Source organism: Mesoplodon densirostris, chromosome 14 (genome assembly GCF_025265405.1).
Source record: "Mesoplodon densirostris isolate mMesDen1 chromosome 14, mMesDen1 primary haplotype, whole genome shotgun sequence".
Taxonomy (NCBI): domain Eukaryota; kingdom Metazoa; phylum Chordata; class Mammalia; order Artiodactyla; family Ziphiidae; genus Mesoplodon; species Mesoplodon densirostris.
Genome location: NC_082674.1, coordinates 78,833,609 through 78,846,081, shown reverse-complemented (window position 1 = coordinate 78,846,081; position 12,473 = coordinate 78,833,609). Strand labels below are relative to the sequence as shown.

The window sequence follows — 12,473 nt, the reverse complement described above, 5'->3', positions numbered from 1 at the left end:
GTAAACTGAGAGAGGGTGTGGATGTCAGCCTCCAAGATGATCTCCTGGAATTCATGCCCTTGTGAAGTGCCCTCCCAGGCTGATGGGGGCTGGCCTGTATAACCATTAGGATATTGAGGAAGTCACAACTTGTGACTTCTGAGCCTAGCTCACAAAGCACATTGTGACTTCTGCCTTGGATCACTCACTCTGGGAAGCCAGCTGCCATGTCCTGAGGACACCCAAGGAGTCTTTTGGAGAAGCCCACGTGCTGAGGAATTGCAGCCTCCTTCCAACATCCACATGAGCAAACCATCTTGGAAGCAGTTTCTCCAGCCCCAGTCAAGCCTTCAGATGACTGCAGCCCTAGACAATCTAGAGACTGTGAGCCAGAACTTCCCAGTTATGCCACTCCCAGATTCCTGATCCACGAAAATGTGAGATAACAAATGTTTGTTATTTGAATTCACTAAGCTGTGGGATATCTGTACAGCAATAGATAACTAATATAGAGAGTGTATGTTACCTACTTATGTTCTATATTTTCACAATGTATCCAGATCATTATCTCATTTTATTCTTATACTTATTTGTTCTCTCAAAAGTAGAGAAGCTGAGGCTTGGAGAAGTTAAGTAGCCTTTCCAAGTTTACATTATGCATAGTGACAGAAACAGGTAAAGAAGCCAAGCGTTGCAACTTGTTTTCTCTTTGCACACAATCCAGCTTCTGAAATCAGATTATGTAGGCATCTGAATCCTTTGTCATTGTCTAGGGCCTGCTCTGTTCTCTAAGAACTGCTTGCTGCATGCTCTAGGGCACAGGCCAGGACAGCATCACAGGTAGATTAAGGAGTCACCTCAACTTTAGCACAACCTGCTAAGCTAGCCTGAGTATTCCCAGCCATCATCTGACAAGCCTCAGCTGAGTGCCTGTGTATGACAAGTGTCAAAGAAGCCACATCTACAGGATGCATTTCCTAGAGGCACTGTTCAATAGAGAGCCAGGGGCTGAAATAAAAGAGAAAAGAAAAAATAAGAAAGCTATAACATTTGATCTTGAAATGTCACAGGGAGCCAAGGAAGTTGTCTGATGGATTGCCCTGTCATCTCCAAGTCAAAAGAAAAAAAATTTCAGATCCATCAATGTGTTCCTGCCCTTTTAATCCAAACAATATTTTACAGCATCAGAATGCAAAGATATTATTTTCTTAGACATCCAGCAATGTGTGAGGATTGCCGAGCACTTCACCAGAAAACAGCAAGTGAGAACCACAGGTTGTTCTAATGTCTGCACATCTTCTTGACCCAGATTATATGTAAAAATGTTCTATAACATACACGAGAGCCTACATGGTGCTGTATGTTCATTTATTCATTCATTCACTCACTCATTCATGGGGAACCCACTGTCCATGTGGCTCTGCCCTAGACAATGAACATGAGGGACACCTGTGTACCTAGGCTCCAGCTGCCCAGGTCAAGGACATCTCCTGCCTTCCCTGGACCTGCTCCTCCCTCTGGCTGGCTTCCTGGTCAGTAGGCATGCTCTCCGCTGTCCTCTCCTCAGGCTTTTCCCCTACACTTCTACCATCTGCCCCTTGGATCAAATGTTTGGCTTTTGGGCTCAGGTAATATGGGAACATAGCTTTATTTGCAGGGTAGGTTGAAAAACTCCTAACTTGATATGAAAAGATGACTGGCAGCATGAGGTATATGCTGAAGCTTTGAGAAGGGCAAGCACTAAAGTACTGGCTTCGTAGCAAAGGCTTCCAAGTGAGGTGCAATTGGATGGGGTATTTGCCAGTCCTCAAACAAGCCCTGCCTTCTCTCATCCCCAGGTCTTAACTCACACTGCTTCTGCCTCCTTCAAGCAATCCTTCCTGATCCCCTCCATCAGTGTGATCTTCCCCTTTCTCATCAGGTTTTGTTCCTCTATCTCAGTGATCTGTTTTGTATTTTATTTTATTTTATTTTATTTTAGCGGTACACGGGCCTCTCACTGTTGTGGCCTCTCCCGTTGCGGAGCACAGGCTCCGGACGCGCAGGCTCAGCGGCCATGGCTCACGGGCCCAGCCGCTCCGCACCATGTGGGATCTTCCCGGACCGGGGCATGAACCCGTATCCCCTGCATCGGCAGGCGGACTCTCAACCACTGCACCACCAGGGAAGCCCCTGTTTTGTATTTTAATTACTCATGTGTGCACCTACCTTTCCCACTAGATTGTGAGTCATCAGTGGGCATGATTGTATCTATATCCCTATACAATAACTAGCACAGCGAATAATAAATCTTTGTTACAATGACTATCATTATCTACTCTCATTTTACAGATGATGCAATGAAAGCACAGAGAAATGAAATAGATTTCTCAGGATCATACAGAGAAGAAGTGGTAGAACTGGGATTTGAACCCATATCATCTGACTGCAGAGCCTGTGCTCTTAACATCTTCACAAGACTGGAAGGCATTGCTTGCTAGTGATTCCGTATCTACCTGTCTTCAACTTCTCTGTTTTCTGTGGGAAACCAAGTCAGTAGACAAAAACTCTTTTCTACCTCCTTTCAAATGTTTTAGGACAGCAAGAATTGTTTCTGCTGAATTTTCTCTTTTGAGGTTTAAATATCCCTTCTCTCAAGTGTTCCATAAGGTGAGCTGTTTCTAGCTCCCTCACCATCTTGGTCACCCTGCTGAATAAATTTGAGTTTGTAATCGTTCTTATAGAAGATGATACTAGAAGTAAACACAATATTGCAATGTGGTTCAACCAGCATGGAGTAAGATGAGATGATGATTCCCTGTTTGAGGTGGAGCAGAAGGCAGACACCTAGGCTTCAGGAAAAGCCACTTATAAGGGGACAAGGGTGATACTGAGTCAGAAAAGGAGACAGGAAACCATGAAGTGGTAAAGCGTTAGGGAGGATACAAGAAGGGTACATTCTAGTAAAAGTTTAAAGTGCTATGAAAACCTAGAGAAGAAGGAGTTTAAAGACACAGGAAGATGGCTTTGCAATGTGGGATTTTGCAGAGGGGTTAAGGATCATAAGAACAGAAAAGATGGACAAATCTGCTGCCTTGGGGAGAGCAGTTGGGAAAAAATGCAGGAGTCATGGAAAGAACAGGCGATGACCAGTGTGACTTCATGTTACAAAAGGAAAGGGAGGAGGACAGTGGCTTGTGGGAGCAGGGGCAGGCAACAGGGTCACGTGCAACACTGTTTACTTGCCGTGGAGGTGGGAAGAGGGGTGTTTTTCAGTAGAGAGGATGAAGAGGGGAAGATTGAATCTGCTGGAACCAGGGTCAGATGAAGGGAGCAGGCAAGATGAAAGGTAAACAGAACAATTTGCTAGTAGAGATAGAAATACTGGAAGGTCTGAAGGTGCAGAGAAGGGGGGTCTGGTAGTGACCCTCACTTCATGTGTTATGGGGTGCAACACTTATCCATGTTTATTATCTCATTGAATTGTACACCAATCCTGAGAGGGAGGTATTACTATTTCTGGTTTACACGTAAGACAATGGAGGTTCATAAGAAGTAAGTGACTTTCCCAAGGTCCAAGATTTTCTGACGTCTAAGCCCTTTTTCTGACCCTATGACTGCAGCCTATTGCTCTGTATACCAGTGTGTTCAGTAAGGCATGAATCAAGGCCATGTTCTAAAAAGGAAGCAACAGAAGTGGGTTGCTGAGTAGCATTAGAGGCTAAGGAGAGCTGAGAAGATTGAGCACACAACTGCAGAAAAGGGGTCAATGAGAAACGAATAGGAAGTTTGTCTGAAAGCATCAAGAGCAGCAAGGTAGTCAGCCTACGTTTGCACTGGTCCAAAGGAGCCCAGCTCCAGTCTTCTCCTGTACTCTGAGAAACAATAATCCACTCATTGATTCCTCTGAGCTTAATGAGTACCACTGTGTCAAAGAACCAGTAGGCTACTCAGGGCAGGAGTTTTATGTGGCCAGAGACAGGGTAGATGGCACAAGATATACATGAATCATGACAGTGCCCATATAGGGCAGAATGTGACCAAAGAGTGAAGAGTCTACTTGGACACCCGTGGGAAATGGAGGCAGTTCCATGGGAGTGGGTAGACCAAGAAGGTTCCTGTGGAGGGTTAAACCCAAACCTTTACACATGCTCAAGCATGGTAGTGAAAGCAGCTACAGAAACTGAGAAACCTTGGTGCTAGTGAATGCAGGTAAAGTCAAGTCCTGTTACTTAGAAGGGCTGGAAAACGCCTCCAGAAGGCCTGGAAAGGGACTTGGAATTATTTCGGTAGAGAATACTTTTCCTCAAGAAGGAGAATTATAAAGCATCAGAAATTACTTAAAGTTGATACTAAAGATACTAAAGCCACTAAGGAGAGCCTCAGAAACTTGGAATTCTCTTAGGCAACTGCTAAACTCTCTTCGCTCCCAGAATGCTGCTCTCAAGGTGCTGCCAGGGTAGGACTCAAGGGCCAGGAGACCTAGGCTACATCCTTTTTTTGGTTTTTTTCCTGCCCAGTTCTCTATATCCATCTTCAACAAGTGATTCTGGGACGAGCCCTGTACTGTGGGCAGAAAGTATGAGGGCAGGCTTGCTTGGGCAGGAGCCCCACAGCCGAGGCGAAGTGGCCACACAGAGTCACAGGCCAGGTCCAGCTTCTTCTGCGTCGCCGCCAGCTTGTCCTTCAGCCTCTTCCTTCTCCAGTCCAGGTAGCGCCGCCGCAGCCGGTGTGCCAGCCAGTCCAGGAGCACTCCAGAGGTGAAGGCCACCGACACAGACAGCTACAGCAGCCTCTCGAGCACGTCCACCATTGACTGCCAGGCATGCAGTGCCCAAACACAGCCTTGAGGTTACTAAAGCCTGGCCAGGATCTCCTGGTGCCATCTTGTCATGTGAACAGGTGTCTAACCAATCTCACCATTGTCCCCCAATCAATATACCCCTGGAGGACCTTGGCCCTCGCTAGAACTTTACAGTAAATGCATGAGGGGAATCGATTAGAAAATATTTCTGTGTAAAAAAAAATATAAAAGAACCAAACAAACTTTAAAAGCTTCTCTCATTTTTGAGAGTGGAGAGAGTTTGTCAGTTGCCGGGAAGAATGCCCACCCCAAGTTCTGCTAGAAATCTGGGCTCAGTTAGTAACAATGCTTTCTGAACCCCAAATTGAACTGTTCAATCTCATCTACAATTGTATCTATGAGGATGATGGGACAACGTGTTTGAAACTGGTTCAGCACATACAGGCAGGGTCACCATTGTGTAGTAATAAGAGTTCCAGTTGGCCAACCTGAGTCTGAGTTCTGGGAAACTCACTTGCTCTGTGAACTTGAGCAAGTCTCAGACTCCCAGAGTCAACATCCAACCTCAGAGCGCCTCGTGGTGTTACAAGAATAAAACAGACCAATCTGCTAAAATGGCCAAATGATATATTATTGTTATTATGTTGCCAATAAATAGTAAGAAAGTCTTTAAGTTAGACTACAGAGCCTAGACTTTAAACATTTGATGATGACTATCTCTGCATGACCTTCTTCCTCATCTGCCATTCTCAGCTAAGTAACACATAGCAAGTCTCCTTCTACCAGTTATCCTCAATCATTTTTAGCAGAGAAACTTCACAGCCCCATGCCCTCTAAAATGAGTTTGGAACTAAATCAGGAGGTTTGAGGAAGAGCGCTACGTGAACTAAAACTGATGATTCATTTGGGAGCCTACGTCTTATTTTCATGTAGGGTACTTCTGAGATTTGACTCACTTTGGACTGGAGCTATTAGAAAATATCCATATGGCCTTAGTTTGGGAGTGCTACCAAAGCACATCCTCTGGGACCATCCTGACTCCAGGCACTTTCACATCCTTTAAAATACACAGTTTAATCCAATCCTCAATGAAACTTCTAGGGTTGAAATAAGTATTCCCATTTAACAGACAAGGAGACTGATGCTCAGAAAAAATTAAGAATGTACCCAAAGTCATACAAATAACTATCAGGGCTGGAATTTTAACTCTTTTCTTCAAGCCCCATATTCTTTTCACTATACCACCCCTGTAAAGAAAAGTCTCAGTGAACCAAATGAATTATTTGGGGCTCCTTCTCATAGTATATTGACTCAAGAGCTTCACTGAGTCTTCTAGTCCGTAGCAGGGCTGAGATAGACAAAGTATCCAGTGAAATAGACTACAGAGCCCAGAGACAGACCTGCATGTGGACGGACACCACTTCATATAGAATACAACTGGTGTTGCAGATCAACAAAGAGAGAATAGACAGTTCAACAAATCTTGCTGGGAAAACTGGTAAACCATAAAGAAAAACTAAATTTTAATCTACTTCACAGCATATATAAAATCAAGTTAAGATAACTTAATATCTGTGGAGCATAAAATTTAAAGCTTTAGAAGAAACTGTGGGGGAATATCTTTATGACCTCAGGAGATGAAATACTTTTATCTGAAAACACAATACAAAAAATAAAGCTCATAAAGAAAAGATTGTTAACTTTGACTAAGTTGAAATTAAGAACGTGGGTTCATCAAAATACACTATAAAGAAAATAAAGAAACAAGGCACAAACTGGGAGAAAATATTTGCAACACATAATCAACAACAGATTTTCAGAACAGAACTTTTGCAAATCAGTGAGGAAAAGACAAACAATTTGACAAAAATAGTCAAAAGAAATCATGAATAATCATTTTACAGAAGAGGAAACGCAAGTCACCAATAAACATACAAAACTTCACTCAACCTCACTGGTAATCAGGAAAATTAAAATTCAAACAACAATGAGAAACAATTTTGCACCCCAAAATTTACAAGTCTGATAATACCAAGTGTTGGTGGAAAAAGTGAAGCAAGCAAACTCTTATTACTGGTGGGAGTGTACCCTGATACAGCCACATCAGAAAAAAATTCAGCAACATCCATTACATTGGAAGATAAGCATTCCCTGTGACCCTGAAGTTATACTCTTGGATATATACCACAAAAGGCACTTGGTCCTTGCAGCAAGAGACAGTGAAAAGAATGTCCATGGCAGCATTGCTATAATAGAAAAATATACTGGAAACACATCAGCCAAGCAAATGTTCATTAACAGGAAGATGGATGAACAACTTTTGACATAGTCCTGCACTGCAATAGCTTACAGCCATGAAAAGAAAGTACAGATGCCAACATCAACACACAGGAACCTACAAACATCTACTGAACAAAATGAGAACAAACTCAGCTGCACAAGAATATACATATTGCATGACACCACTTATATAAAATTCAAAAATATGAAATATTAAGCAATCTATTGTTTGGAATACATAGATTCAGGGCCAACTACAAAGAAAAGTAAAAGGAATAATGGACCCAGAATTTGGGATACTGGTCACCCCTGCTGGGAGAAAGGGGTCTGGGCTCTCCAGTGGTTCCACAGGTGATGTTCTAACTCTCAAGCTGTGTGATGTTTATATTGGTGTTCATTATGCAAGTCTTTCCACCTTATATATTCTATACAGGCTATATTGTGAGTATGAGTTTGGTAGAGGACCCAGACAAGGAATATTAATATTTATAATTCAGAGTGGACAACCATCTAGTGCTCTGGACACACCTCAATCCAGTACCAACACTACGTTCTTCTTATTGAAGTCTATACAGCCAGCGCCTGGCACATAGATCATTACAGATGCATAATGATAATTTGATAAGGGAATAAACGGTAGAGGACTGATTAGATGGATGGGTGGGTGGACAGATGGAAGACTCAATGAAGTGGCCAGCTCAGGGCCTGAATAACATGAAGGTATTTAATAGAAGCTCGAGGGCAAATGGGAGAAAGAAGCAGGAAGCTAAATAAGACTTGAGAACTGCAACCAGAACTTCCTTTCTCTCATCTCTTGAATGCACATAATAAGATAAAATTAGAATCATCTAATTTAACATAAGCCTAATTGAATCCCTCTTTATTAAATGGAAAGAAGACTATTAATTCTACACAGTCCTCTCGCCACTACCCCACCCTCACTAGTCGGCTTGGAGAATTGCCTCTTCTTTCTCAACTCACTCGTGCTTTGCACTGACCCTTGTTCGGTCTTTCAAATGCACTTTGATTATGGACATTCTTTACTGATTTGCAAGCCTGATGCCCTTCTGGGCCCTTCTAGGATGTAGGCTTGATGAAGGGAGTGTGTCCTATTCATCTGTTAATCCTGCACCTATTACAGTACTTGACAGATCACATGTTGGACACATACTTCTTTTGAAATGAACAAATCCTGATATGCGTTAAAAGCAGTGAATCTAAGTCAATGACTCCAAAACTCAAGTATTAATAGATTAGCAGAGTAGGGAATCTCAAAATCAGAAGGAAGGGTAAAAATACAAAGTAGACTCTAGGCTGATTATGGCTAGGATGTAAAAAAGCAATTTAAACCAAGCCCTGAAGTCTTGCTGAGTCCTCTCAAGCCAAGCAAATCTGATGCACATAATACACCTAGCCTGGGCCACACACAGCCCAGGGGATAAAGTGACTCCATAAAGTTTGGGCTGAGATATCTTTAGAAGGTTGAATAAAAGCCAGCTTTGTGAAAATACGGCATTTGAAATGAAAATTCTTTCGGGTATTGATCCCTGGAAAACACATTAGGGCGCCCTGGAAAAAAAAAACAAACAGGCAGGTGACAAGGCCAGGAAGATGTGCAGAAATACAGCGAGGTGAGTGAGGCGGGTGGAAAGTCATGCACAGAGAAGTGTGAACCTTGGATGGAATTAATCACACCTCTAATCGCTCAGGCCACTGTCTGCATTGATCCTATAGTAATTCTGGTGCAGTAGCCAAAACTCAGTTGAAATTCTTCTAGCAGACACTGCTGGAAACTCCTCTTTGAAAAATCTATCCACGTTGCTTTATTTTGTTTATACGCTAAATGCTTCTTTGCATCCAAATGTAAAGGCAGAACTCGAGGAAGAGATAGGTTAGAACTCATAATTGGATCTGATGATTACTTCCTTCTTCCTTAAGGGACTATTTTCAAATATTGGTAGTTTTTAGCCTGATTGGTGAAAGCTGTTATTGTTCAGATACTGGATGACATGCCTCACAACAGCAAACAGGGCTGTTACAACTTGTTGACCAGCTGACTACTCACTACTGTGCAGGCACTATCTTAATCCGTGAACGTGCATTATCCTTGTAACAGTCATCATAGTGCCCTCAGGTTGGGATTACTACCCCATTTTCTATATGAGAAAACTGAGTCTTGAGAGATAAAGTAGACTGAGCAGCAGTTTGTCTCCAGGGCCATCTAATTTAATCTCCTTCCTGATGATATTCATAAAAAGGCATCTCTAAGGAACACTGGGCTCTCTACAAGTATTGTCAGATATTTCTACCCACTTTGAGGGCAAAAAACAACCACCACTAAATCATGGGAAACTTGTGGGCAGGAATCAGCACAGAACTGGGTACCATGAAACTCAATACATCTACTGACTGAATTTTGTTTGGGGACCACGTGAGGCATCAGGGCTTTGAGAATGTCAGCCGATGAGAACTTCCCATTGTCAGTGGTCTTTCTTCTTTGCTTTTCCTCTTTTCTCCCTTCTTCCCTTTCCTTCCTTTCTCTCCTGCCTGCCTTCCATTAAATGAGTATTTTCAAGCACCTACTATGTATAAGCTTTGCACTTGAGGTGGGATTCAGAGATAAAGTAACATGGACCCCGCACTCGGGTACCTTGAAGAATAGACATGGGAACACACCACAGCACAGTGCGAGAGAGGCTACACAAACTCCAGGGAAGAGTAGACAGGCAGAGTCAGGTTCATCTCCTTCTCTTCATGTTCAACCAGTAGAGTACAGGGCCATGCTTCCAAATGGGAGAAGAGCTGGCCTGTGAAGACAGGTCTGCAAATGAACCAAACCGCACATTACGTACAGGAAGGACAGTGCAGTCACATGAAGGAAGAGCCATCTGCCAGGGATGGAGGGAAAGAGGGGAGAGGAGAGAGAAATAATCTTCCTGAGCCCTAGGAAGAGGGGAAATGAGCAAAATTCCTTCCTGACCAGTCACACACTCACTCCCACTCTCAACCCTTCCGTCTCCCAAGGAGGACTTTGACTTCTCTCCATTCTTAATCTTGTAAATAAGAATGGGGGATGCAAATTTCATCAACACTGAAGAGCAGGACAGGGCTGGAGCCCGCGTGGCAAGTGGAGGCGGAAGATCAATTCCAATATTTATTTTTTATTATTATTATTATTATTTCGAGGAGAGGGAGAAAAGGCAGAAATATTTCCAAAATGTCAACACTATTAAGGAAATCGGAACACCTTAATCCATTTAAATGTCGGCTAGAATCAGGCGTAGGTTTGCAGGAGGGGAGAATGGGAAAGTAAGGAGGGGTGGAGGGCATTAATGCCAGATTCCACATAATCTATCAAAGTTTCTTTCTTTTCTTAATATATTAAATATTAAATGCTTCTTTGCATCTGAGTGAGAGAGGAGAGAGAAAGGGACCAGTGTGGAACTCATAAATGCCTAGATAATTGGTTTTGAGGGTTTTTTTCTTCTTTCTTTCTTTCTTCTTGGCGGATTCTCAATTTCCCTATAAAAGAGAAAATTCATTTCCAGCCGCTAATGTAATGTCAGCGTGCTGTTTACTAAGCATGGATGATGTATAGGGGGACACTACTTTCAGAGGACTACTTAATGATGCATAGAATTAAATCCTGAGCTCCTCAGCTGAGCCTCCTCCCTCCCTCCTGGTTCCCAGGCTCCCAGTGCATCCTGGGAGAAGCAGGATTGGCCTAACCTGCCTCCCTGGTCATGAGAATTCTGGGGTCTCTGCCGGGGAAGCTTGAAAATAGCCCCTTAACCTCAGCAGACACATTTGCCCGTGGCAGAGCCTGGGATGACCTCCTGGGCAGAAAGAAACTGATGGACAAGGGGAAAGATGGCTGCTCAGTGCTGGGGAGACAGAAGAAAGAAGGGAGTTAATGGGAGGCACTGGTTGGGGGGTGAGGGGGATGCGGGGGATGGGAGGGCAGAGGGCAGGGTGAAGTTGAAGAGCCTTGGGAGGGAGAGGGCTGACCAGGAAGAGCTGGAGGTGGAGCTTCTCTGAGCTCACCCTCTGCCCTCTGGAAACTGCAGCATTCGGATGTCTAGGAAAATAGATGTGGGCAGTTCAGCTGCATCCCTGGGGGCCTACGAGGCTATCATTGCCAGAGCAGCACCTTAGTTCTTCTCCTGCACCAGCAGCTCATGCTGCTTTCACAGCGGGGCTGGGCAGCCTGAGGGGCAGCACCCTACAGTGGGACAGCCCAGCCTCCTACCCCGTGGAAGTGACCCAGCCATGCCATCTAAGAAACCACTGGTGGGCCGGCATGGAAACTGGGAGAGCAGGTAGGAAGGTAGACAAAGGGGCTGGTGGTGAGCTGAGGTAGTTGGGGAAATGCACGTCTAAGTGTGACGGTGTGAGGAGGGGGTAACCCCCCAGTCCGTTCTGCATCTCCTCCAGGGCTGCTCTGGCCCCCTCCATCCTACTGAGGTTGGTCCCCCTTTTTTCCCCTGGGTAAGACGGATGGCCTCGTTTTCTTTGTCCTCCTGGGCATTTGATCTCACTGACCACTTCTTCTTTCTGGAAGCCCTCCTGTCCTCTGGCATCGTTGACACTGCTCTACTTCTGACAGCTCATTGCCTGTATCCCTCGTGTGTGTCTTTTTTCCCTCCCATCTACACACCGTAGACTTTCTGTGGGCGCTTTCTTGGGAGCTCACTCCTTCTCTGTGTGTTTTCACTCCCTATACAGGCTCCTGCCCTTCATGACTCCAAACTGCTATCTCTAGTCTGACCACACTCCTGGGCTCCCAGGGCACATTGGCAACCACTTCTAAGCACCTCAGTGTAAGTGCCCAGCTCTTGGGGCACATTCAGTCTCGTCCCTACAGTCGGCCACCCTTCCTCCACCCCATTTCTGCCCATGCATTTGCCATTTTTCCAAGCTCTCAGATCAGAAAACTTAGAGTCATCATTGTCTCTTCTCTCATTTATCAGTTTTGAAATGTCCCCTGGCTCCACTCTTTCCTATTCATCCCCTGACCCAGCATCACCCTGATCTAGCTCTTAGGCCTGGACTCCTGCCAAGGTCCCTCAGGTTTCACCTGCCCCCAACCCTGAACTCTGAGGTCAGACTCATCTTCACAAAACAACATTTCCACTAAGTCATTTGACAGAGGCTGGTCACCACCTACTCAATTGTGTCCAGACTGAACAGCACCGAGCAGACCCCACCTGAAAGAAGAATCAGCCCTGGGGGAACAGCATCATGTACCAGCCAAAACTGGGAGGAGACCCCAGGCTCCAGCCTCCGTGTGGAAGAGTGATTGAAGAAACTGAGAGTTTCCAAACTGGAAGAAGGGAGGCTAAACATCTGAGCTTAATTTGAAAATCCTCAAGGAGGATCAGAAGCTGATTGACACAGAGGGACGTGTCTGGAACCAGAGGACTCAAGAGAT

At 44.5% G+C, this 12,473-nt stretch overlaps 1 pseudogene; it reads right to left on the bottom strand.

Annotated features, from left to right (window-relative positions):
• Positions 1–3,324: 3,324 nt before the first annotated feature.
• On the bottom strand, positions 3,325–4,771 carry LOC132501429 (mitoregulin-like; annotated as a pseudogene).
• Between the last annotated feature and the right edge of the window lie 7,702 nt (positions 4,772–12,473).